The 25,513-nt window shown below is 45.9% G+C and overlaps 1 pseudogene; it reads right to left on the reverse strand.

The window, feature by feature from the left end:
• Positions 1-537: 537 nt before the first annotated feature.
• LOC139240772 (probable G-protein coupled receptor 139) lies at positions 538-21,948 on the reverse strand (annotated as a pseudogene).
• Between the last annotated feature and the right edge of the window lie 3,565 nt (positions 21,949-25,513).

The raw sequence follows: 25,513 nt of genomic DNA on the forward strand, positions 1-25,513 counted from the left end.
ACTAAAACAGATTATCTGCTCATCCCTTAGATGGTACACACTGTGCCATGGTGCACCAGTATGGAGGGACTGGACGGTTAAGTGGTGGATAATCACATGGACTGCTATGGCGTGGGGCTTCTTGAGTGTTGTTGGAGCTGCACTCATCCAGGCAAGTGGAGAGTATTCCATCACACTCCTGATGTGTGCCTTGTAGATGTGGAAAGGTGGAAGTGTTGGATGATGTAAATCTCAAACAGTGAGAGGAATTAAAAAATCTAAAGGGGATGTAGAACTGCTCCAGTGATAATTAGTCCTGAACAGCCCAGCTTCACCTTCTGTCCTCCCCTATCTCTGTTAACTCAACCTGTCCCTTTCACGCACCGACTCACTTTCCCACAACTCTGTTTTTAAATTAACTTTTAGTTAGTTGTACGAGATGAGCAGAATCCCAGCTGGTTACTGCTGCCTAGACTCCACCCCCACCTCTGCGGGCAGCTTCTGGGTGAAACCGATGAGTTGACGAGTTCACCTTCGGTTTTAAGTCTTTGGTGAGCTTCAGAAACAGATGAATGGGTGTGTGATGGCTCGCCTCATCTCCTCCCTGAACTTAGCCTGGGTGAGAGCGTAAATGCAGGTGTTGGTGCAGGAGTTCAGGTACATCAGCATGTCGCCGACCTGCATGACCATGGGGCCTATGTGCAGCAACATCTCCTGGATCACAAAGACAACCACTCTGGTCATCCACAGCACGATGAAGCTGCCCGATATGGCGAAGAGCAGGATGATGGACCTTCTCCGGTTCTCCATCTCGGTGTCAACTTGCTTCCCATCGCCACCTTGACCCCGGAATGCCCTGCGGACCCGACTGGCCACGAGAACGTGCCTGACGGTGAGAACGTTGAGCAGCAAGATGCACACGTAGGGAATGAGAGGGGTTAAGACGGTACAGGCACAAAGGTATGCTGCCCAGGGGGTGTTTGTACAAAGTTAGCAGAGCCTGCAGACTGGGAACGGGCCGTGGGTGTCAACGGGTTCGTAGGTGAAGTAGCGCGGGATATTACGCAGGTAGCTCACTGTGCACACAGTCGTTATCACCCCGGTCGCTGTCCTCACCGTGCAGTATCTCGCTTTCCACTTCTGGAAACAAATGGCGACAAATCGATCAAGGGTGAAGGCCACGGTGAGCCAGACCGAGCAGTCCACCACCGCGGCATTCATGATGTTGTTCAGGCTGCATACGTGGTAATGGGTGAGCATCGAGAAGGGGAAGTAGAGAGATCCCAGATAGTTCAACATCACACAGAAGATGATGACCAGCAAGTTCACCGCTGCCATGGAGACCAGGTAACGGCCTGTGCATCTGGCGAGGCCACAGCTACCACGAGAGAGAATCACGATGGTCATTAAGTTAGCTGCCAGAGAGGGAAAGAGAGATGACAGTTAGTATAGGGCATGTTACATGAGGGAGAGATACCCTAGCCGAGCAACTGTTGAGAGTTCTCCCTTGCAACAGCCAGCATTCAAGATTGATTATGGCCATGGGATGTTGATAGTACTGCCTTAATAGTATGTTTAGATCATAACTTTTATGGTCACAACAACTCGGGCACTGCAGCTTATGTGAAAGGCTGTTGATGTTCGCATAATGTAGAGAAATGTAAACATGTGTGTGTAAGAATCAGCTGTGCATTGACCAGAGACTACCATGTAAAGATAATGAGTAGGAGACGGTGTGATGAAACATGGTTTCAACACAGTGAAGATGCAAAGAGGGAGTGAGGAAACTTGGTAGGAGTGGACATTTCTAAGTTATTTTAGAGACAGAGGTTGGAAAAAAGTAATGAGAGAATAATTGTCTATCAGTATAATAAATATTTATTAGATAGCCGTATAAACTATATGGATTCTATTTCCCTGCTAGCTCTCATTATCCAATGCTCACCGTACACGTAAAGAGCAGACATTGTCCATCACTCAGTGAAATACAATTGGTCCAACTCGGTCCATCGCTCAATCAGCACTCATTGTTCAACTCACTTCATGACTCAATGAGATCCCATTGTTCAACTCAGGCCCTCACTGAATGTGCTCTCATTGTTCAATTGTCTCCATCATTTAATGAACTCCTATTGTACAACTCTCGACCAGTCACTCAATGGACTTCCATTTTCCAACTCACTCCCTAACTCAGTGGCCTCCCATTGCCCAACTCTCTACCTTACCCAATGGTCTCCCAATATCCAATCACAACCAGTCACTCCATTAACCTCCCTTTTCCAACTCTCGACATCAGGGAGGGAAAACATCCTCTCTGCATCGACCCTGTCAAGCCCCCTCAGAATCTGATATATTTCAATAAGATCACCACTCATTCTTCTAAACTCCAAAGAGTATAGGCCCAACCTGCTCAACCTTTCTTCATAAGACAACCCCTTCATATCAGGAATCAACCTCTTGAACCTTCCTTGACCAGTACATTAATATCCTCCTGCAGTCCACAGCTTTCTTCTTCATTATCAACTGCACAGCTGATTTTAGCCTCATCTGCAAACTTCTTAATCCCTTAAATCTATTGTTATCAGCCTTGATTACACCCAATCACTGAGCATACACAGCACTCTGCGGTACAGAATTCCAAAGACTCACAACACTTTTGAGTGAAGTTTCTCCTCATCTCAGTCGTACATGGCCAACCAATTATCCTGAGGCTATGACCTCTAAATTCTCCAGTCAAACGAAATGGCCTCTCACCAATGACCCTGTCAAGCACTCTAATAATTATACAAATTTCAATTTGATCACCTCTCAATATTCTAAACTCTATAAAATATAGGACTCAATCTCTCATCCCAGGAATCAATCCAGTGAACAATCGTTACACCCCCAAGCATATCCTTACTTAGGTAAGGAGACCAAAACTGTACACTGTATTCCAGATGTGGTCTCACCAAATCCCTATATCATTGCAGCAAGACATTCTTATTCTTATACTCCAAGCCCTTTGCAATAAAAGTTTGCCTTCCTAATTGCTTGCTGTACCTCCATGTTAACTTTCTGTAATTTGTCTTCAAGGACATCCGAATCCCTTTGAATACCAACATTTCACAATTCTACTTTTCCATTCTACCTATAATTTCACATTTCCCCACATTATATTTCACCTGCCATCTTCTTGCTCACTCACTTCATCATTCCTATCCCCTTGTAGTCTCATTGCATCCTCCTCACAGCTTATTTCTCACCTAGCTTTGTATCAGCAGCAAACTTGGATATATTATGCTCAGTTCCCTCATCTAAGTCATTAACATAGATTGTAAATGGCTGAGGCCCCAGCACTGATCCTTGTCGCACTTCACTAGTTGTACCTTGCCATCCTGAAAATGACCTGTTTATTCCTACTCTCTATTATCTGTCCATTAACCAAGCCTCAGTCCATGCTACTCATATTACCCCCAACCCCATGAGCGCTAATCTTCGAAACATCGAAACATAGAAAATAGGTGCAGGAGTAGGCCATTCGGCCCTTCGAACCTGCACCGCCATTCAATGAGTTCATGGCTGAACATGCAACTTCAGTACCCCATTCCTGCTTTCTCGCCATACACCTTGATCCCCTAGTTGTAAGGACTACATCTAACTCCTTTTTGAATATATTAAGTGAATTGGCCTCAACAACTTTCTGTGGTCGAGAATTCCACAGGTTCACTACTCTCTGGGTGAAGAAGTTTCTCCTCATTTCAGTCCTAAATGGCTTGCACCTTATCCTTAGACTGTGACCCCTGGTTCTGGACTTCCCCACCTTTGGGAACATTTTTCTTGCATTTAACCTGCCTAAACCCGTCAGAATTTTAAACGTTTCTATGCGATCCCCTCTCATTCTTCTCAACTCAAGTGAATGCAAGCCCAGTTGATCCAGTCTTTCTTGATATGTCAGTCCCGCCATCCCGGGAGCACCAAGGCCCTGGATAACGGTAGCTACACCTCCCTGCCCCTGTACTCAAATCCCCTCACTATGAAGGCCAAAATGCCATTTGCTTTCTTAACCGCCTGCTGTACCTGCATGCCAACCTTCAATGACTGATGTAGCATGACACCCAGGTCTCGTTGCACCTCCCTTTTTCCTAATCTGTCACCATTCAGATAATAGTCTGTCTCTCTGTTTTTACCACCAAAGTGGATAACCACCCATTTATCCACATTATACTTCATCTGCCATGCATTTGCCCACTCACCTAACCTATCCAAGTCGCTCTGCAGCCTCATAGCATCTTCCTCGCAGCTCACACTGCCACCCAACTTCGTGTCATCCGCAAATTTGGAGATACTACATTTAATCCTCTCCTCTAAATCATTAATGTACAATGTAAACAGCTGGGGCCCAGCACAGAACCTTGCGGTACCCCACTAGCCACTGCCTGCCATTCTGAAAAGTACCCATTTACTCCTACTCTTTGCTTCCTGTCTGCCAACCAGTTCTCAATCCACGTCAGCACACTACCCCCAATCCCATGTGCTTTAACTTTGCACATTAACCTCTTGTGTGGGACCTTATCGAAAGCCTTCTGAAAGTCCAAATCCACTACATCAACTGGTTCTCCTTTGTCCACTCTGCTGGAAACATTCTTAAAAAATTCCAGAAGATTTGTCAAGCATGATTTCCTTTTCACAAGTCCATGCTGACTTGGACTTATCATGTCACCTCTTTCCAAATGCGCTGCTATGACATCCTTAATAATTGATTCCATCATTTTACCCACGACCGATGTCAGGCTGATCGGTCTATAATTCCCTGTTTTGTCTCTCCCTCCTTTTTTAAAAAGTGGGGTTACATTTGCTACCCTCGGAACTGATCCAGAGTCCATGGAATGTTGGAAAATACTGTCAATGCATCTGCTATTTCCAAGGCCACCTCCTTAAGTACTCTGGGATGCAGACAATCAGGCCCTGGGGATTTATTGGCCTTCAATCCCAACAATTTCATCAACACATTTTCCTTAATAAAAAGTATTTCCCTCAGTTCCTTCTTCTCACTAGACACTCTGACACTTTTCATATCCGGAAGGTTGTTTGTGTCCTCCTTAATGAATACCAACCAAAGTAATTGTTCAATTGATCTGCCATTTCTTTGTTCCCCGTTATAACTTCCCCTGATTCTGACTGCAGGGGACATACGTTTGTCTTTATTAACCTTTTTCTGTTTACATATCTATAGAAGCTTTTGCAGTCCGTCTTAATGTTTCCTGCAAGCTTCCTCTTGTACTCTATTTTCCCTGCCCTTATCAAACCCTTTGTCCTCCTCTGCTGAGTTCTAAATTTCTCCCAGTCCCCAGGTTGGCTGCTATTTCTGGCCAATTTGTATGCCACTTCCTTGGATTTAATACTGTCCCTGATTTGGCTTGATAGCCACGGTTGAGCCACCTTCCCTTTTTTATTTGTATGCCAGACACGGATGTACAATTATTGTAATTCATCCATGCGGTCTCTAAATGTCTGCCATTGCACATCCACTGTCAACCCCTAATGTATCATTCGCCAATCTACCCTCGCCAATTGAGACCTCATACCTTCACTGTTACCCTTTTTTATGTTCTGGACCATGGTCTCTGAATTAACTGTTTCATTCTCCATCCGAATGCAGAATTCCACCATATTATGGTCACTCTTCCCCAAGGGACCTCGCACAACTAGATTGGTAATTAATCCTCTGTCGTTACACATCATCCAGTCTAAGATGGCCTCCCCCCTAGTTGGTTCCTCGACATATTGGTCTAGAAAACCATACTTTATGCACTCCAGGAAATCCTCCTCCACCGTATTGCTTCCAGTTTGGTTAGCCCAATCTATATGCATATTAAAGTCACCCATGATAACTGCTGCACTTTTACTGCATGCACCACTAATTTCCTGTTTGATGCCCTCCCCAACATCACTACTACTGTTTGGAGGTCTGTAAACAACTCCCACTAACGTTTTTTGTCCTTTGGTGTTCTGCAGCTCGAACCATATACATTCCACATCAGGGATACAGATCCCTGACGGTAGCAGGCCAGGTAGATAAGGTGGTTAAGAAGACATATGGAATGCATGCCTTTATTCGCTGAGGCATAGAATATAAGATCCGGGGGGATATGCTTGAAGTGTACAAAACACTGGTTAGGCTACAGCTGGAGTACTGCATGCAGTTCTGGTCACCGCATTACAGGAAGGACATGATTGCGCTGGAGACCGTACAGAGGAGATTTACGAGGATGTTGCTGGGAGTGGAGAATCTTAGCTATGGGGACAGATTGGATAGGCTGGGTTTGTTCGGAGGATAAGGGGAGACCTCATTGAGGTGTATAAAATTATGAGGTGCCTAGATATAGTGGATATAAAGGGCCTATTTCCTTAAGCAGAGGAGTCAACAACCAGGGGGCATAAATTTAATGTAATTGGTAGAAGATTTAGAGGGGATTTGGGGGGAAGCTTCTTCACACAGAGGGTTGTGGAGGCCTGGCACTCGCTGCCTGAAAGGGTGGGAAAGGCAGAAACCCTCACCACATTTAAAAAGTACTTGGATGTGCACTTGAAGTGTTATAACCTGCAGGGTTACGGACCGAGAGCTGGAAAGTGGGATTAGGCTGGATAACCTCTTGTTGGCCGGAGCGGACACGATGGGCCAAAATGGCCTCCTTCCGTGCTGTAAATTTCTATGATTCTATGATTTTAATGGATCAAGGGATATGGGAATAGGGTGGGAAAGTCATTCAACCATGATCTTATTGAGTGGTGGAGCAGGCTCGAGGGGCCGTATTGCCTACTCCTGCTCCTATTTCTTATATTCTTCATTGACCAACTCACTCGATTACTCAGTGAGCTGCCATTGTCCAACTATCTATGGCACTCAATCAACTGCCACTGACCGGCTCCCACCAGCAATCATTCAGCTCCCACGTACAAGCTCTCCCAGTCACTGAATGGCACCCCCAGTATCCAATTCCCACCATAAATCAATGTTTCCAGTCTCCAATCTCCAACGGTCTCTGAATGAACCCCAATTTTCAAATTCCCACCAGTCAATCAATGTTCCAATTGCCCAACTCTTTCCCTCATTCCATGAGATCCCTGTATCTTTCTCACCACCTCACTCGGTGAGCACTGGTTGGCCAGCACTCTGCATCAGTCAATGGGCTCCCAATTGTCCAATTCTCTGCCCCTTAGGGAGGGAAATCTGGCCTGCAGTTGACTCAGACCCACAGCAATCTGGGTTTCTCTTAACTGCCCTCCGAAATGGCCCAGCACTTAGTTGTACCAAACCGCTACGGAAATAGACCTTGACCCCACACGGACTGCAGGGTTTCAAGATGCCGTCACATTCTCAAGGGCAATTAGGGATGTGCAATAAATGCCGGACTTCCCAGCGATGCCCACATCCCGAGAATTAATTAAAAAGAAACTTGGTGGAATGGCAATTATATGAAACAAGAGTGAACCTGTCAGAAAAATAACAAAGTAAGGGAACTGCACCGGTGTATGGAAAAATAACTTGTTAACACTAAAGTTATTGATAATGGACAAGTCAATTAAATTGTATTTGAACATATAATGGCATAATGCAGAATTGTGTGGATTGTCACATGGAGTGAGTGAGAGAAATGTATAAAACTGACAGTTTGTGATGAATCTTTGGTATTTTAAAAGCCTAAGATAGTGACCTCAGATCTCTCACACATTTCAATCCCCAACCAAACCATCATCAAGATTTAAAGTCATTAGTCGAAGGGTTAGAGGGAATTTGAGAATTATTTTCACGCAGAGGACGGTGGGGGTCTGAAACTCGCTGCCTGAAAGGGTGCTAGAGGCAGAAACCCGCATCACATTTAAAAAGTACTTGGATATGCACGTGAAGTTCCATAACCTACAGGGCTACGGACCAACAGCTGGAAAGTCGGTTGAGGCTGGATAGCTCTTTGTCGGACGGAACGGACACAACAGGTCGGATGGCCTTTCTGTCCCATAAATTTCTATGATTCAAAGTGTGATAGTAAGTTTTATTTTTAAGTATGTTTAAGTAGCAGCGTACTTAATACATCCGTGACACGTGATGTTCATGGTATAAGAAGCTTATTACTCTTAATTATCCCTTTATTGAGCTTGAGTATAGAAGATTAAGGAGTGATGCAGTTGAGGTGGTTAAGATGATTAAAAGGAGTGGATAGGGTAGATGGAGAGAAACTGTTTCCTCTGGTGGGGATAGTCCAGAACAAGAGGGCAGAACCTTAAAATTAGAGATAGTCTATTCAGGGGTGATGTCAGGAAGCATTTCTTCACACAAAGGGGAGTGGAAATCTGCAACACTCTCCCCCAAAAAGCTATTGAGGCTGGGGTGGTCAATTTCAAAGCTGAGATTGATAGGTTTTTGTTGGGTATGTGTATTAGGCGTTATGGAACCAAGGCGGATAGATGGAGTTCCGATACGAATCAGCCAAAATCGAAGTGAGTGGCGGAACAGGTTCGAGAGGCTGAATGACCCCCTTCCATTCCTATGTTCCTATTGATTTGGGGAAGCAAATTATTGATCAGGATCCCGCCTCTTTAACAACTGTGAGTGCAGGAATGTGTTATGGCCGGATCGGGAACTGGCAGCACCAAGACGGGCCGAGATTGAAATGGGATCAGGGATCTTAACTGCGATGCTGACCCCTGATGTGCAGATATTAATGAGGCATCCGTCCATTTCCTGAGGATCTCCGGCCACCTAAATTGAGGCTCCCCCCTGCCCGCAACATCTCCACACGAATTGGGTCCCACCATCACTGCGTGTCACACAACTACACCCAGGCTCGGCTTGGCTTTTAACAGGTTTATTTATGAGAATAAAAAGCATTTTATATTTCAATTCAGTGCAATTGATTCAGGGCAAACATGATTAAAAATAGTAGCACTCAACTTGCAAGGGCGCAGTGACAAAAAACAGTTTCATGGCTTCACCGGGTGACCTTAGGGAGGAGGTGTTATAACAGACCTATGATACGACGCAGGGATGGTGTGTATCGTAACCGAATGGTCACACAGTTCCACGCTGCACGTCTGAATGCTCCTTCCCTTGTGCGCTTACATAGGAAGATAGGAACAGGAGTAGTCCATTCAGCCCCAAGAGCCTTTTCCAGCATTCAATGAGATAATGTCTGATCTGCGATCTAACTCCTTCTTGGTCCCGATCCCTAAATACCGTTGGGTAACACAAATCTGTCAATCTCCGATTTAAAATTAACAATTGATCGAGCATCAATTGCTGTTTGCAGAAGAGAGTTCCAAACTCCTGCCCCTCTGTGTGTAGAAATGTTTCTAACTTCATCCTGAAAGGTTTGGCTCTTATTTTTAGACTGTGCCTCCTCGTCCTCGGCTCCCCAGCCAGTGGAAATAATTTCTCTCTCTCTCCCGTATCAATTCCCCTTAATATCTTGAAATATTCAATCAGATCACCCCTTAATCATCTAAATTACAGGGAATACAATCCTAGTTTGTGTAATCGCTCCTCGTACATCATTCTGCATTTTACTCCACCTGGTGGATCCTCTCACCTTCCGTCCTTCCTTGATTCATGTTCATGAGCTCACACGGTGAGTGACGCAGGGGGAGGGAAATGGATGTCGGGCAATTAATGGGCGAAAGGCCTCACTGCCCGCCTTTGACCCTTTTCTCTGCCAGAACCAAACCCGATTTCACGGAGGAATGAGGAGGAGAATCCAGTCCAGAAGATGCCATGCAACTATTGAAAGAGCAGGGAGTGCTCCTGGAGTCCCGGCTAACATTCCCCTCACAACCAACACCTATCCAAACTGGTCATTAGTCTCATTGGTGTTTGTGGGAGCTTGCCGTGCACAGATTGACTGCCGCATTTCCTGCTTTACAACAGTGACTACATTTCAGACATGATTCATCAGCTGCTAACTACTTTGGGATGTCCTTATGTTCTGAATCAGTTTATCTGTTACCCACGCTCCCTCCTCCCTTTGTTGAAATCAAAACCTATGGGTTAGACCAGTCATAGATCAGTGGGTAGCACCCTCCCCTTTGAGTCAGAAGGTTGTGGGTGCAAGTCTCACTCAAGTATCTTGAGCACACAAATCTAGGCTGAACCTCCCAGTGCAGTACTGAGGGAGTGCTGCATTATCGGAGGTGCCGTCTTTTGGGTGAGACTTTAAACTGAGGCCCTGTCTGCTCTCTCAGGTGGACATAAAATATCCCTTGGCACTATTTCGAAGAAGAGCAGGGGAGTTATGCCCGGTATCCTGGTCAATATTTATCCCTTAATCAACATGACTAAAACAGATTATCTGCTCATCCCTTAGATGGTACACACTGTGCCTTTTTATATCCGGAAGGTTGGTTGTGCCCTCCTCAGTGAACACCGAACCAAAATACTTGTTCAATTGCTCTGCCATTTCTTTGTTCCCCGTTATGACTTCCCCTGATTCTGACTGCACGAGATCTATGTTTGTCTTTATTAACCTTTTTCTCTTTACATATCTATAGAAGCTTTTGCAGTCCGTCTTACAGTTCCCTGCAAACTTCCTCTTGTACTCTATTTTCCCTGCCCTAATCAACCCCTTTGTCCTCCTCTGCTGAGTTCTAAATTTCTCCCAGTCCCTGGGTTCGCTGCTATTTCTGGCCAATTTGTATACCACTTCCTTGGAATTAATACTGACCCTGATTTAGCTTGATAGCCACGGTTGAGCCTCCTTCCCTTTTTTATTTTTATGCCAGACAGTGATGTACAATAGTTGTAATTCATCCATGCGGTCTCTAAATGTCTGCCATTGCCCATCCACTGTCAACCCCTAATGTATCATTCGCCAATCTATCCTCGCCAATTGACACCTCATACCTTCACTGTTACCCTTCTTTATGTTCTGGACCATGGTCTCTGAATTAACTGTTTCATACTCCATCCAAATGTAGAATTCCACCATATTATGGTCACTCTTCCCCAAGGGGCCTCGCACAACTAGATTGGTAATTAATCATCTCTCGTTACACATCATCCAGTCTAAGATGGCCTCCCCCCTAGTTGGTTCCTCGACATATTGGTCTGGAAAACCATACCTTATGCACTCCAGGAAATCCTCCTCCACCGTATTGCTTCCAGTTTGGTTAGCCCAATCTATATGCATATTAAAGTCACCCATGATAACTGCTGCACCTTTATTGCATGCACCCCTAATTTCCTGTTTGATGCCCTCCCCAACATCACTACTACTGTTTGGAGGTCTGTAAACAACTCCCACTAACGTTTTTTGTCCTTTGGTGTTCTGCAGCTCGAACCATATACATTCCACATCAGGGATACAGATCCCTGACGGTAGCAGGCCAGGTAGATAAGGTGGTTAAGAAGACATATGGAATGCATGCCTTTATTAGCTGATGCATAGAATATAAGAGCCGGGGGGATATGCTTGAACTGTACAAAACACTGGTTAGGCTACAGCTGGAGTACTGCATGCAGTTCTGGTAACCGCATTACAGGAAGGACATGATTGCGCTGGAGACCGTACAGAGGAGATTTATGAGGATGTTGCTGGGAGTGGAGAATCTTAGCTGTGGGGACAGATTGGATAGGCTGGGTTTGTTCGGAGGATGAGGGGAGACCTCATTGAGGTGTATACAATTATGAGGGGCCTAGATATAGTGGATATAAAGGGCCTATTTCCCTAAGCCGAGGAATCAACAACCAGGGGGCATAAATTTAATGTAATTGGTAGAAGATTTAGAGGGGATTTTGGGGGAGGTTTCTTCACACAGAGGGTTGTGGAGGCCTGGAACTCGCTGCCTGAAAGGGTGGGAAAGGCAGAAACCCTCACCACATTTAAAAAGTACTTGGATGTGCACTTAAAGTGTTATAACCTGCAGGGTTATGGACCTAGAGCTGGAAAGTGGGATTAGGCTGGATAACCTCTTGTTGGCCGGAGCGGACACGATGGGCCAAAATGGCCTCCTTCCGTGCTGTAAATTTCTATGATTCTATGATTTTAAAGGATCAAGGGATATGGGAATAGGGTGGGAAAGTCATTCAACCATGATCTTATTGAGTGGTGGAGCAGGCTCGAGGGGCCGTATTGCCTACTCCTACTCCTATTTCTTATATTCTTCATTGAAGAACTCACTCGATTACTCAGTGAGCTGCCATTGTCCAAATATCTATGGCACTCAATCAAATGCCACTGCCCGGCTCCCACCAGTAATCACTCAGCTCCCACGTACAAGCTCTCCCAGTCACTGAATGGCACCCCCAGTATCCAATTCCCACCATAAATCAATGTTTCCCGTCTCCAATTTCTAATGGTCTCTGAATGAGCCCCAATTTTCCAAATCCCACCGGTCAATCAATGTTCCAATTGCCCAACTCTCTCCCTCACTCCATGAGATCCCTTTGTCTTTCTCACCACCTCACTCGGTGAGCTCTGGTTGGCCAGCTCTCTGCATCAGTCAATGGGCTCCCATTTGTCCAATTCTCTGAGTCGTCCAATAAGCTCCCATTTTCGAACTCTCATCATCAATCAGAAATCAAGTTCCAACTCTCTTTACATCACTCAATCAGCCCCTATGAACGAGTTCCCGTTGTCCATCTCTCCCCTCACTCAATTATATTCCACTTACCAGCTCTCTCAGTCACTCACCGATCTCACATTTACTAACTTTCCTCACCAGTCAGAGCTCCAGTTGTCCAACTCTATCTTTCAGTCATTGGCGTTTCGTTGTCCAACTCTTTCCATCACACAATGAGCACCAAGTGTCCAGCTCTCCCCATCTCTCACTGAGCTCCCTCTGTCCAACACACACAAACAAGCACCCAAACTAGAATGCATTCACAAACACAGTTGCAAACACACACACACAGACACTGAAACAGGAACATACTCACGCAGTTGCACGCACGCACAATCACAGTAAAATACACAAACACTCGCATATACACACTCATAGACCAGTCAGCTTAACATCGGTAGTAGGAAAAATGATGGACAAATAATGGAATCCCTACTAAAGGAGAACATGGAAGAACATCTAGAAACCAAAAATGTAATAACGAATATTCAACCTGGATTTCAAAAGGGGAAGTCTTGGTTGACAACCTCATTTAATTTTTGTCGAGGTAACAGAGAGTAGACAATAGTGATGCAGTCGCTGTCATTTATCTAGATTTTCAAAAGGCCTTCGATGAGGTACCCCATAATCGACCAATGAACAAGGTCAGAGAATGCGGAGTCTGGGGACAAGTAGCAGTATAGATAGCTAGCTGGCTTCAAGACGGAAAGCAGAGAGTAAATGTAAAGGATAGCTATTCACAGTGGCAGAAGGTGGGTATAGGTGTTCCACATCGATCAGTGCTGGGACCACTGTTTTTCACAATTTGTATTTACGATTTAGACCTTGGAATCAAAAATACAATTTCTAAATTTGCTGATGACACCAAATAGAGGGGGCAGTCAATACTTAGGAGGACTGTAACAAATTACAGGAGAATGTTCATAAACTTGCAGAATGTGCATATAATATGGCAAATTATGTTCACACAGATAAATGTGGAAGGAAGAATAGGGAGGTCCCTAATGACTTGGAAGGCACAGGTCTAGGTGGGGTAGAGGAACAAAGGGATCTCGGAGTACAAATGCACAAATCGCTAAAGTATTGATACAGGTTAGCAAGGCCATTAAAAAAAGCAAACCAAGCCTGATTTCTCGAGGTGTAGAATGGAAAAGTAAGGAAGTTATGCTAAACCTGTATCGACTTTGGTTAGACCACACTTGGAGTACCGCATACAGTTCTGGTCGTCATATTATAAAAAGTATATCGAGTCACTGCAGAGAGTGTAGAGAAGATTTACAAGGATGATAAAGAACTGCAGGGGTAGACATATTAAGAAAGGATGAACAGGCTGGGTCTCTTTTCTCTTGAAAAAAAGGCTGAGAGGTGACCTGATAGAGGTCTTTAAAGCTATGAACGGTTTTGATAGGTTGGTACAGAGAGAACGTTTCCACTTGTGGGGAAGAGCATAACTGGAGGCCATCAATATAAGACAGTTACCAAGAAATCCAATGGGGAATTCAGAAGAAAATTATTTTCCCAAAGAGTGGTGGAACTCGCTACCACAGGGAGTGGTTCAGGCGAATAGTATCGATGCATTTAAGAGGAGGCTAGACAAGCATATGAGGAGAAGGGAAAAGAGGGTTTTGCCGCTACATTTAGATGAGGAAAGACAAGAGGAGGCTCGAGAGGAGCATAAACGTCGGCATGGACTGGTTGGGCTGAAAGGCCTGTTTCTGTGCCGTATATCCGATGTATTTTATCACCACACACTCACAAGACACAGACGGACACACGCAGGCACAAGTATACACACAGCCACATACATCTACACTTAGACTTTAAAACACACACACACTCACACAGTAGCTTGCATGCAGAAACACAATCATGTACACACACTAAACTGCACACGAGCACACACTCAGAAACACAGTCACACATATACTTACACGCATTCACACACTAGCATGCTCAAACAAATGCAGTCTCACACACACAGTCTCACACACATACACCCACGCAGCCACGCATTCACAGGTTGCCAGTCATTAAAGAGGAGTTCCCTCATTTGGTGACTATCTGCTACTCACATACCGGCCACACCGATGACTGCCAGGCAATGGTAGAACACGCCCTGCACTAGTAAGAATGCCAAGCTTCCCATCCTCGCAGAGAGTCCGTGACCTGTGTTGGAGCTGGAGACAGCAGCACACACTGACACACAAAGGCAGTGCTTTGGAAGTAGCCTCTATTATATACTCAGGCAAATCTCCCAGTGAGACATCAAACTCAGCGGGGGCCTGGTACCAGCTGCAGTCAATGCATCTGCACAATAGGTAAGGGACCTTAACTATCCTAATCCACGGGGAGAGCTTCCGTGGAGATTGCACTTTAATAACCTGAAACACACGCTGCAATAGCAGCGTCACCGAGTAATATTCAGAAGGTTCAGAGGCGGTTTCAACTAAATGGTATTATTTTGAGGCAGTTGCAGGAGAGTAGCAAGTCCTGGGCTGCATATTGACATATCCTTGAAGGTGGCAGGGCCACTTCATCAGGCTATTAAGAAAGTATATGAAGACTTGCTTTTATAAATAGGGACATTGGATTCTAAAACAAGGAAGGCTTGTTAACCCTCTACAAAAAACTGGTTAGGCCTCAGCTGGAGAATTGTGTCCAATTCTGGTCACCGTACTTTAGGAAGGGTGCAGAGGCGGTTTACAAGGATAACACCAGGGAGAGGAAGCTCAGTTACATTGAGAGATTTGAGAAGCTGGGATTGTTCTGCTTAGGGCAGAGAAGGTTAAGTACTGATTGAATAGCGGTATTGAAAGTTACGTAGCGTTTTGATAGAGCAACTAGGGAGAAAGGGCTTCCTCTGGCAAGAGGGCCAGGAACCATAGAACATAGATTAAATTAATTGTCAAAAGATTTAGAGAGGAAATGAGGAGACACATTTTAACACAGATGGTTGGTATGATCTTGAACACACTGCCTGAAAGGGTACTGGAATCAGATTCCATAAAACAAAATAAAAAGCAAGACTTGCATTTATATAGCGCCTTTCACAACCACTGCACGTCCCAAAGCGCTTTGCAGCCATTGAACTACTTTTGAAATGTAGTCACTGCTGTAATGTGGGAAACACGGGAGCCTATTTTTTGCACAGCAAGATCCCACAAGTAGCAATGTGATAATGACTGATAATCAGTTTCAGTGATGTTGATTGAGGGTTAAATATTGGCCAGGACACTGGGGAAAACTCTCCTGCTCTTCTTCGAAAGAGGACCACAAGATCTTTTACGTCAATCTTACAGCGCAGACAGGGCCTCGGTTTAACATCTGATCCTGAAAGACGACATTTTTGTGCTCAAGCCCCTGGAGTGGGATTTGAAGCTTGAACCCTCGGACCTTTCACAGTAACTTTCAAGCACGTAGAAAGCCTCTAAATTCCAGAGAAACAATCGAATACAATCACAACATCGCCAGCAGTAAAACCTTTCCTGTGTTTTTGCCGAGAGAAGCTGAGGGTCCCTTTGAAACACCGTCTCCCCACTTGCACTGCCCGTGGTGTGTGTGCAGGATCAGGAACTGGCAGCAATAACAAGGGCCGAGACAGAAATGGGGATTGGGGTCTTATCGTCATAGGCGGTCCATCGAATGAGGATGACTTGCTTCCACATGAGTTCATAGATGTTTCAATGAAGGACCCGATGTTCCCATCCTGAACTCCAATTGAGGGGGTGAAAGATTCCTGTGCATGGATTTTTTTAACGTGTGGTGACCATTGCACATTAGCCACCACCTGGGTTTGACAGAGCTCGGTCTTGGTCCAGTGGTAAGGGTTAACCAGGACGACTGGAGACCAGCTCTGCTGCATGGACCTAGTGTCGACACATGTCGCAGTGTGGGCCGACCCGTGCTACCCCTGGGCCCTCAGCTCTTCTGGGCCCCATACTCTAATTCGCCGCACCTGCAGCATGATCTCTTGCTGCTTCTCCACCGCAATCATTCGCCGCACCTCCGCCACAATTTATCGCCGCTCTTCCGTCATAAACATTCACCGCACCTCCGTACCAAACATTCACCAAACCTCCGGCACGATCACCCACCAAATCTCAACCATGATCCCTCATTGCTCCTCCACCCCGATTACTCGTCTCAAGTGTCATGTATGTATGCTTGGGTTTGCTAGCGACCAGGTGGTGCCACTGTTGGAGGTTATTCGGCTGTGGCCCAAATATAAAAAGCCAGCCATCTTGAAATGTAATCACTTTGGGCTTTAATAAAATAGAGGCAGGTGTGTACCTGTTTGGAGTTTACAGTATTCAGTCTATTGAGTTATTGCAGAAACAACATTTGGCGGCGAGGTAACAAGAACCTTCGCATGCAAAAATGAGTACAATTGGAATTCTGGAGCGATTTGTGTAGGGAGAAGATTGGGCAGACGTTGTAGCCTGCTTGAACCAGTACTTTGTGGCCAACAAAATGGAGAAAGAGGCAGACGCAGTTCAGCGCCGGGCGTTCCTCCTCATGGTTTGCGGTCGGAAAATCTATGGATGCATAAAGAATCTCCTCTCGCCCTTAAGTCCAACGGACAAGGATTATGAAACATTCTGTGCTTGGTACGTGACCATCTCAACCCAGAAGAAGCTGTCATCATGTATGTATGTAAATTTTATATAATCTGCACAGCCTCCAGAGTGTTCATGCCCTGGAGTCCCAAGGGATCCCATAATCCCTTTGGAGCACACGTATTTAATGAAGCCTCACAGGTTGGAGACCTGCAATGAAGGACTAAGGTCACACTTTACTTTGAGCTCAAAGTATCCAGTCAGACTCTTTCTTCATAAATAGCAACTGGCGACGAGATACAGATAGCGAACCCAAGGATGCAGACAACAGTGGGCATCCTGGAGAAATTCTCAGAGGGAGATGATTGAGAAACCTTTGTGCAGTGACTCGATCAATACTTTGTAGCCAACGAGCTGGAAGGAGAAGCGAACGATGCCAAACGAGGGGCGATTCTCCTCACCGTCTGCGAGACACCAACGTATGGCCTCATGAAAAATCTGCTTCCTCCAGCGAAAGCCACAGAGAAATCATACGACGTTTTGTGCACACTGGTCCGGGAGCATTTGAACCTGAAGGAAAGCGTTTTGATGGCGATGTACTGGTTCTACACCTACAAAAGGTCTGAAGGCCAGGAAGTGGCGATTTATGTCGCTGAGCTAAGACACCTTGCAGGACATTGCAAATATGCAGGACATTTGGAGCACATGCTCAGAGACATTTTCGTGCTTGTCATTGGCCATGAAACAATACTCCGCAAACTCTTGTCTGTAGAGACCCCAACTTTGATTTAGGCCTTAGCGATAGCCCAGGCGTTCATTGGCACCAGTGATAATACGAAGCAAATCTCTCAGCACACAAGTGCTACTACAAGAACTGTGAACAACGTGATGTTGTTTTCAAATCGCAATGTACAGGGCAGGCCCCCAAGCCTGCAGCTGCACATCTGCAGATGTCTCAGAGTCCGCCATCAAGGGTGATGAATGGAAGGCCATCAACACCTTGTTTGCGCTGTGGCGGTGATTATTGTTTCCATTCATGCCGCTTCAAAGTGTACGTTTGCAAGGGCTGTGGAACAATGAGACACCTCCAACGCATGTGCAGGTGAGCTGCAAGTCCTGTTATTCCTGCAAACCACCATGTTCCAGAGGAGGACAGATCCATGGTGGATCACGGCGAACCAGAGCCTCAGACCCAGGAGGCAGATGTACATGGGGTGTACACATTTACCACAAAGTGTCCCAAGATAACGCTGAATGTTGAACTAAATGGACTCCCGGTGTCAATGGAGCTGGACATGTGCGGGAGCCAGTATATCAACAGCAAAAAGACTTTCGAGAAATTGTGGTGCAGCAAGGTCTCAACGCTAGTCTTAACTCCAATTCACACAAAATTAAAAACTTATACAAATGAACTGATTCCCGTAATCAGCAGTGCCACTGTAAAGGTCTCCTACAATGGAGCGGTGCACAAGCTACCACTCTGGGTGGTACCGGGCGATGGTTCCATGCTGCTCGGCAGGAGCTGGCTGGGAAATATTCGCTGGAACTGGGACGATGTGTGAGTGCTCTCACCCGCTGATGATACTTCGTGTGCCCAGGTCTTAAACAAATTCCCCTCGCTGTTCGAACCAGGCATCGGGAAGTTCCAAGGAGCAAAAGTGCAGATCCACCTAATTCCAGCGGCGCAACCCATCCATCACAAGGCGAGAGCAGTACCGTACATGATGAGAGAAAGGGTAGAGATCGAGCTAGACTGGCTGCAAAGAGAGGGCATCATTTCACCGATCGAATTCATCGAGTGGGTCAGCCCAATCGTCCCAGTCCTCAAGGGAGACAGCACCGATGGAATCTGTGGCAATTACAAAGTAATTATCAATCGTTTCTCTCTGCAGGACCAATACCCACTACCAACGGCCGACGACCTCTTTGCAATGCTGGCGGGAGGAAAGACGTTCACGAAGCTGGACTTGACTTCAGCCTACATAACACAGGAGCTGGAGGAATCCTCGAAGGGCCACACCTGCATCACCACACACAAAGGTCTCTGAATTCCAAACGGGCATCTGTTATGAATGAAATCAGTGGCGGCGATATTCCAAAGAAACATGGAAAGCTTAATGAAGTTGGTTCCGTGCACGGTGGTCTTCCAGGACGACATCTTGGTCATAGGTCGGGACACAGTCGACCATCTGCAGAACCTGGAAGAGGTTCTTAGTCGACTCAACCGTGTGAGGCTCAGGTTAAAATGCTCGAAGTGCGTTTTCCTGGCGCCTGAACTGTAGTTCCTGGGGAGGAGGATCGCGGCGGACGGCATCAGGCCCATCAAAGGCAAAGGCAATCAAGAACGCACTGAAGCCACAGAACGTGATGGAGCTGCGGTCGTTTCTCGGAATCTTGAACTATTTTGGTAACTTCTTACAGCGTCTCAGCATACTGTTAGAACCACTGCACGGGACGGATGGGTATGGGGCAAAAACCAAGAACATGCCTGTGTAAATGCGAGAAAATTGTTATGCTCAAACAAATTGCTTGTGTTGTATGATCCATGTAAGCGTTTGGTACTAGCATGTGATGAGTCGTCATACGGTGCCGGGTGTGTTTTGCAACAAGCTTATGATTTTGGGATATTGCAACCGGTTGCTTATGCATCCAGGAGTCTGTCGAAGGCTGAGAGAGCCTACAGCATGATTGAAAAAGAAGCGTTAGCGTGTGTCAATGGGGTAAAGAAAATGCATCACTATCTGTTTGGGCTAAAATTTTAATTGGAAACTGACCATAAGCCACACATATCCCTGTTTTCCGAGAGTACACGGATAAATACAAACGCATCGGCCCGCATCCAGAGATGGATGCTCACGTTGTCTGCAAACAACTATGCCATCCACCACAGTCCAAGCACAGAAAACTGTGCCGATGCTCTCAGTAGGCTGCCACTGTCCACTACGGGGGTGGAAATGGCACAGCCCGCAGATTTAGTCATGTTTATGGAAGCATTTGAGAGTGAGTAATCACCCGTCACAGCCCGACAGATTAAAACCTTGACGAGCCAGGACCCTTTACTGTTCCTAGTTAAAAACTGTGTCCTTCACGGGAGCTGGTCCAGTGTCCCAGTGGAAATGCAGGAAGAGATAAAGCTGTTCCAGCGGCGTAAAGATGAATTATCTGTACAGGCAGACGGCCTTCTGAGGGGTAATCAGGTAGTGGTTCCCAAGAAGGGCAGAGAGACCTTCATCAATGACCTCCACAGTACACACCCAGGCATCGTAATGATGAAAGCGATAGCCTGATCCCATGTGTGGTGGCCCGTTATCGATGCGGACTTAGACTCCTGCATGCAAAGATGCAACACATGCTTGCACCTAAGCAATGTACCCAGGGAGGCGCAACTCAGTTTATGGTCTTGGCCCTACAAACCATGTCCATGTCGACTATGCAGGCCCATTCTTGGGTAAAATGTTCTTAGTGGTTCTAGATGCATACTCCATACTTCAAATGGATTGAATGTGAGATAATGTCGGCAAGCACGTCCGCTGCCACCACTGAAAGCCTGTGGGCCATGTTTGCGATGCACGGCCTGCCCGATGGCCTTGTGAGCAACAATGGGCCATGTTTTACCAGCTCAAAGAATTCATGACCAGCAACGGGATCAAACATGTTACATCTGCCCCATTTAAACCAGCATCCAATGGTCAGGCAGAGATAGCAGTGCAAAATGGGGATGGAAATGGTGCAGCCGCGAGATTGAAATCAATGATATTGTATTTGTATTGAATTATGGACAAGGTCCCAAATGGCTCCCGGCACTGTCGTGGCCAAAGAGGAGCGCAGGGTGTTTTGGGTCAAACTGTCAAATGGACTTATTCACCGGAAACACTTGGACCAAATCAGACTCAGATTCACCGACTATCCTGAGCAACCCACTTTTGACCTTACCTTCTTTGACCCACCAAAATACACACGAGTGGCAACCGACAACACGGTTGGCCATGAAGCAGAACCCATCATCCACAGCAACCCAGCAGAACTCACCACACCAGGCAGCCCAGCAAGGCCAGCTGCACAGCAGCCCAGCCCCAGCGAGGGACCAACAGACGACTCGTCAATACCAGCATTTGCCCCGAGTCGATCAACCAGGGCAAGAAGTGCCCCAGTTCGATTCACCTTGTAAATAGTTGCAATGTTGACTTTGGGGGGGGCGGTTACATTATATATGTAAACTTGAATATACTCTGTACAGCCACCAGAGGGCTCATCCCCTGGAGTCCCAAGGGATCCCATAATCCCTTTGGAGCACAGATATTTAAGGAGGCTTCACAGGCTGGAGAGGCACTCTGGAGACCTGCAATAAAGGACTAAGGTCACACTTTACTTTGAGCTCACAGTATCCAGTCAGACTCTTTCATCATACAAAACAATCATCTCATGATATCGATTCTACATGCACATTCGTTCTGAGGGCCAGGATGTATCAGAATTCGTTGCCGAATTAAGACGTCTAGCTGGACCGTGTAGGTTTGAAACTGCATTGGCAGACATGCTGCAGGACTTCTTCGTAGTCAGCATCAACCACGAGGTGATCCTGCGTAAGCTACTGGTGGCGGAGATGCTGGATTTGAGCAAGACCATCACGAATGCTCAATCATGCATGATGACAGACAAACGCTGAAAGCAGATATCATTGAAAAATGGGAACTCGGCAAGTACTATAAACAAGATAGTACCATCGTTTGCAGAGCTCCATATGGCAGGGCCTACCCGACTGCATATATGAAACCTGCGGCTGCTCAAAGTCCGTCAATGGGAATGAATCCGATATCACCATGTTGGCATCGTGGGGGAAATCATCGGTGTCATCTTTGTCGTTTTGAAGAGTATATTTTTAAAGGCTGTTCGAGAGTGGGGCTTATGTATCCACAACTGAGCAAGCGTGCTGCGATACATCACGTGGAGGATAGCGCGGATCCGGATATGCAATCTAAGATACCAGAGGAGGAAGTGTATGGACTTTATTCATTCCTAACAAAGAGCCAGCCGATAATGATGAATGTAAAACTTAATGGTGTGCCGGTACAAATGAAATTGGACGTGGGTGTGAGTCAATCAATAATGAGCCAGAGAACATTCGACAAGCTGTGAGATACGAAGGCTGTGAGGCCTAAGCTGAGTCAATGCCAGTCAATGCCAAGTTGCGTACGTACACTAACAAACTCATAACAGTGATTGGCAGTGCAGTAATCAAGATGCCGTATGATGGTGTGGTTCACAATGTACCATCATGGATTGTTCCAGGCAATCGTCCATCGCTCTTCGGCAGGAACTGGTTGGAAAAAATCAAATGGAACTGGAATCAGATCAAAGTGATGTTGTTGGAGGAGCATACTCCATGTGTTCAAGTGCTGAGCAACTCCCCTCGCTGTTAAAACCAGGCATCGGTAATTTCACAGGAGCCAAGATGCAGATCCACATGGACTCGGATGCAAGACCCGTCCATCATAAAGCTCGGGCAATTCCGTACACGATGAGGGAGAAAATCGAAATCGAACTGGACAGACTCGAGCTTGAAGGGAACCTATCACTCGTCAAATTTAACGGATGAGCCTTTCCCATTGTTCCCATGTTGAAAAGTGATGGCACTGTCAGGATTTGAGGAAATTACAAGGTTACGATCAATTGAGTTTCGAAACAGTATCAATACCCGTTACCGAAGGCTGATGACCTGTTTGCAACAGACTCGAGCGGCTGAATGACCTCCTCCTGTTCCAATGTTACGGACTCGAGGGGCTGAATGGCCTGCTCCTGTCCAACAGGCTCCAGGGGCTGCATGGGCATCCTCCTGTTCCTGTGCAACAGGCCGCAGGGGCTGAATGTGCCTCCCCCTGTTCCTGTTTAACTGACTCGAGGATCTCAATGGGCCATCTCCTGTTCCTGTGTAACAGGCTCCAGGGGCTGAATGGCCCTCCTCCTGTTCCTCTGCAACTGACTTGAGGATCTGAATGGGCCTTCTCCTGCCCCTATGCAACAGGCTAAAACTGCTGAATGAAATACTCCTGTTCCATTCCTGCAAGATGCGCTCTGCCCCTGTGACCCTGTCATCACTGTGAGGGTTAGTGCTCTCACACTGCACTGAGGGACAGATACCGTCTCTCTGCCCATCCCTGGCACCCCCCTGGCACTAGCTCAGGGAGCAGCTGTCACAATCCGAACGCATGAAACCAAAGGATCCCAGGGATGGCTGAAGGAGCTCCTGCAACTTAATTCAACCCAGAGAAATAATCCGTCTCACCGGGCCTGGAGGTGCTGATCAGCAGAGGTAGAAAGTCACTCCTTGCCTTCAAATATCTGTCAAGTAACAACTCGAATCCTCAACATTCTCACTTTAACCCCTCAACCTTAACTCTTCTTAACTCCCTCACCTTAATTCACAGAATCATAGCATGGCTACAGTACAGAATGAGGCTATTCGGCACGTTGAGACCATGTCGGCTCTCTGCAATAGCACCTCAGCTCGTCCCACTCCCCCGCCCTTTCCCCATAGCCCTGCGTTTTTTTTTTCCTTCAGGTACTTATCCAGTTCAGGTTGAGGAGCTACAGAAAAGTAGTTGAGCTAAAACAGACTTTTCAGACGGGCTGTTTAAGAATTTCCATGATTCGGACGAGAATTAAAGGTCAAAAGTTATTTTCTACATACAGGAGATCAACTTTGGAGACCAATTTCCTGCAGTAACTAATAGCTTCTTCTTGTACCCGAAGTAACCTTTTCAAATAGCAATTAAAATCTGAATGAATATATTAGAGTGCATTACAGTGCCACTACTGTATGGAAGCTGTCATTACAACGTGATATTAAGGAAGGATCTATTTGCCTGAGAGGCAGCGCAATGATGGTTAACCAGATGGATTCCTGGGATGAGAGATTTGTCCAGTGAGGCGCAATTGAGTAGAATGAGCCTATCTTCTCTGGAGTTTAGAAGAATGAGAGATGATCTCATTGAAACGTATAAAATTCTTGGAGGACTTGACAGGGTAGATGCTGAGAGGCTGTTTCTCCTGGCTGGATCAGTGCTTGGGCCTAAGCTGAATACAATCTATATCAATGACGTGGATGATGACAATGACAATGAGAACTGAGTGTAATATATCCAAGTATACTGACCATACAAATCTCGGTGAACGTTAGCAACGAGGAGGATGCAAAGAAGCCACAAAGAGATATAGATCGATTGAGCGATTTGGCTGGAAGGTGGCAGATGGAGTATAAGGTAAGGAAATGTGAGATTATTCACTTTGCTAGCAAGAATGGAAAAGCAAAATATTTTCTCTAAGATGAGAAACTGTGAAATGGTGATATTCAGAGGGTTTTGGGTATCCTTGAACACGACCACGGAAAGTTAACTTGCAGGTACAGCAAATAATTAGCAAAGCAAATAATTGGCTATCCTTTATTGCGAGAGTCTTGGAGTACAATCGTAAGGAAGTCTTGCTGCAATTATACAGGGCATTGGTGAGACCACACCTGGAATACTGTGCACAGTTTTAGTCTCCTTACATAAGGAAGGATATACTTGCCATAGAGGGGGTGCAACAAAGGTTCACTAGATGTATCCCTGGGACGAGACAGTTGTCCTATGAGGACACATTGAGTAGAGTGGTCCTTTACTCTCTGGAGTTTGGAAGAATGAGAGGTGATCTCATTGAAACATATAAAATTCTGAGGGGGATTGACAGGGTAGATGTTGACAGGTTGATTCCCCCTGGCTGGAGAGTCTAGAACCAGGGGGCACAGACTCAGGATAATGGGTCAGCCATTTAAGACTGAGATGGAGGAATTTCTTCACTCAGAGGGTGGTGAATCTTTAGAATTCTCCACCCCAGAGTGCCATGGATGCTGAATCATTGAATATATTCAAGGCACAGATTGATATATTTTTGGAAACTAGGGGCAACAAGAGATTATGGGGATTGGGCGGGAAAGTTGGGTTAGTGCAGAAGATCAGCTCGAGGGCCCATATGGCCTACTCCTGCTCCTATTTCTTAAGTTATTAAGGCATGTTTTCAATCGGTAGTTCCCATTATAAATGTGGGCATAATGGACAAAGCTAATGCAAACAGTGTGGCAACAATGTGACAAGAAGAAGTAAGATGTTTCAGACAAGAAATGCACTCAGATATAATATTTTTAATATATGAATAGTCAACCTCTTTTGGCATTGCTCAAGGGGTGTTGAGACCGAGTGTAACCTTCAGGTGAAGAGTGAGAGTTAGAGTCTCGGACACATAGGTATAGATCGATTCAAACAAAATGGTACTGAATCAAAGGCAGACATAATTACAATTACAAGTTTCACTGTGGGTACGGTAGCATAGTGAATATGTTACTGGACTAGTAA

This window comes from Pristiophorus japonicus, chromosome X (genome assembly GCF_044704955.1).
Source record: "Pristiophorus japonicus isolate sPriJap1 chromosome X, sPriJap1.hap1, whole genome shotgun sequence".
Classification (NCBI taxonomy): domain Eukaryota; kingdom Metazoa; phylum Chordata; class Chondrichthyes; family Pristiophoridae; genus Pristiophorus; species Pristiophorus japonicus.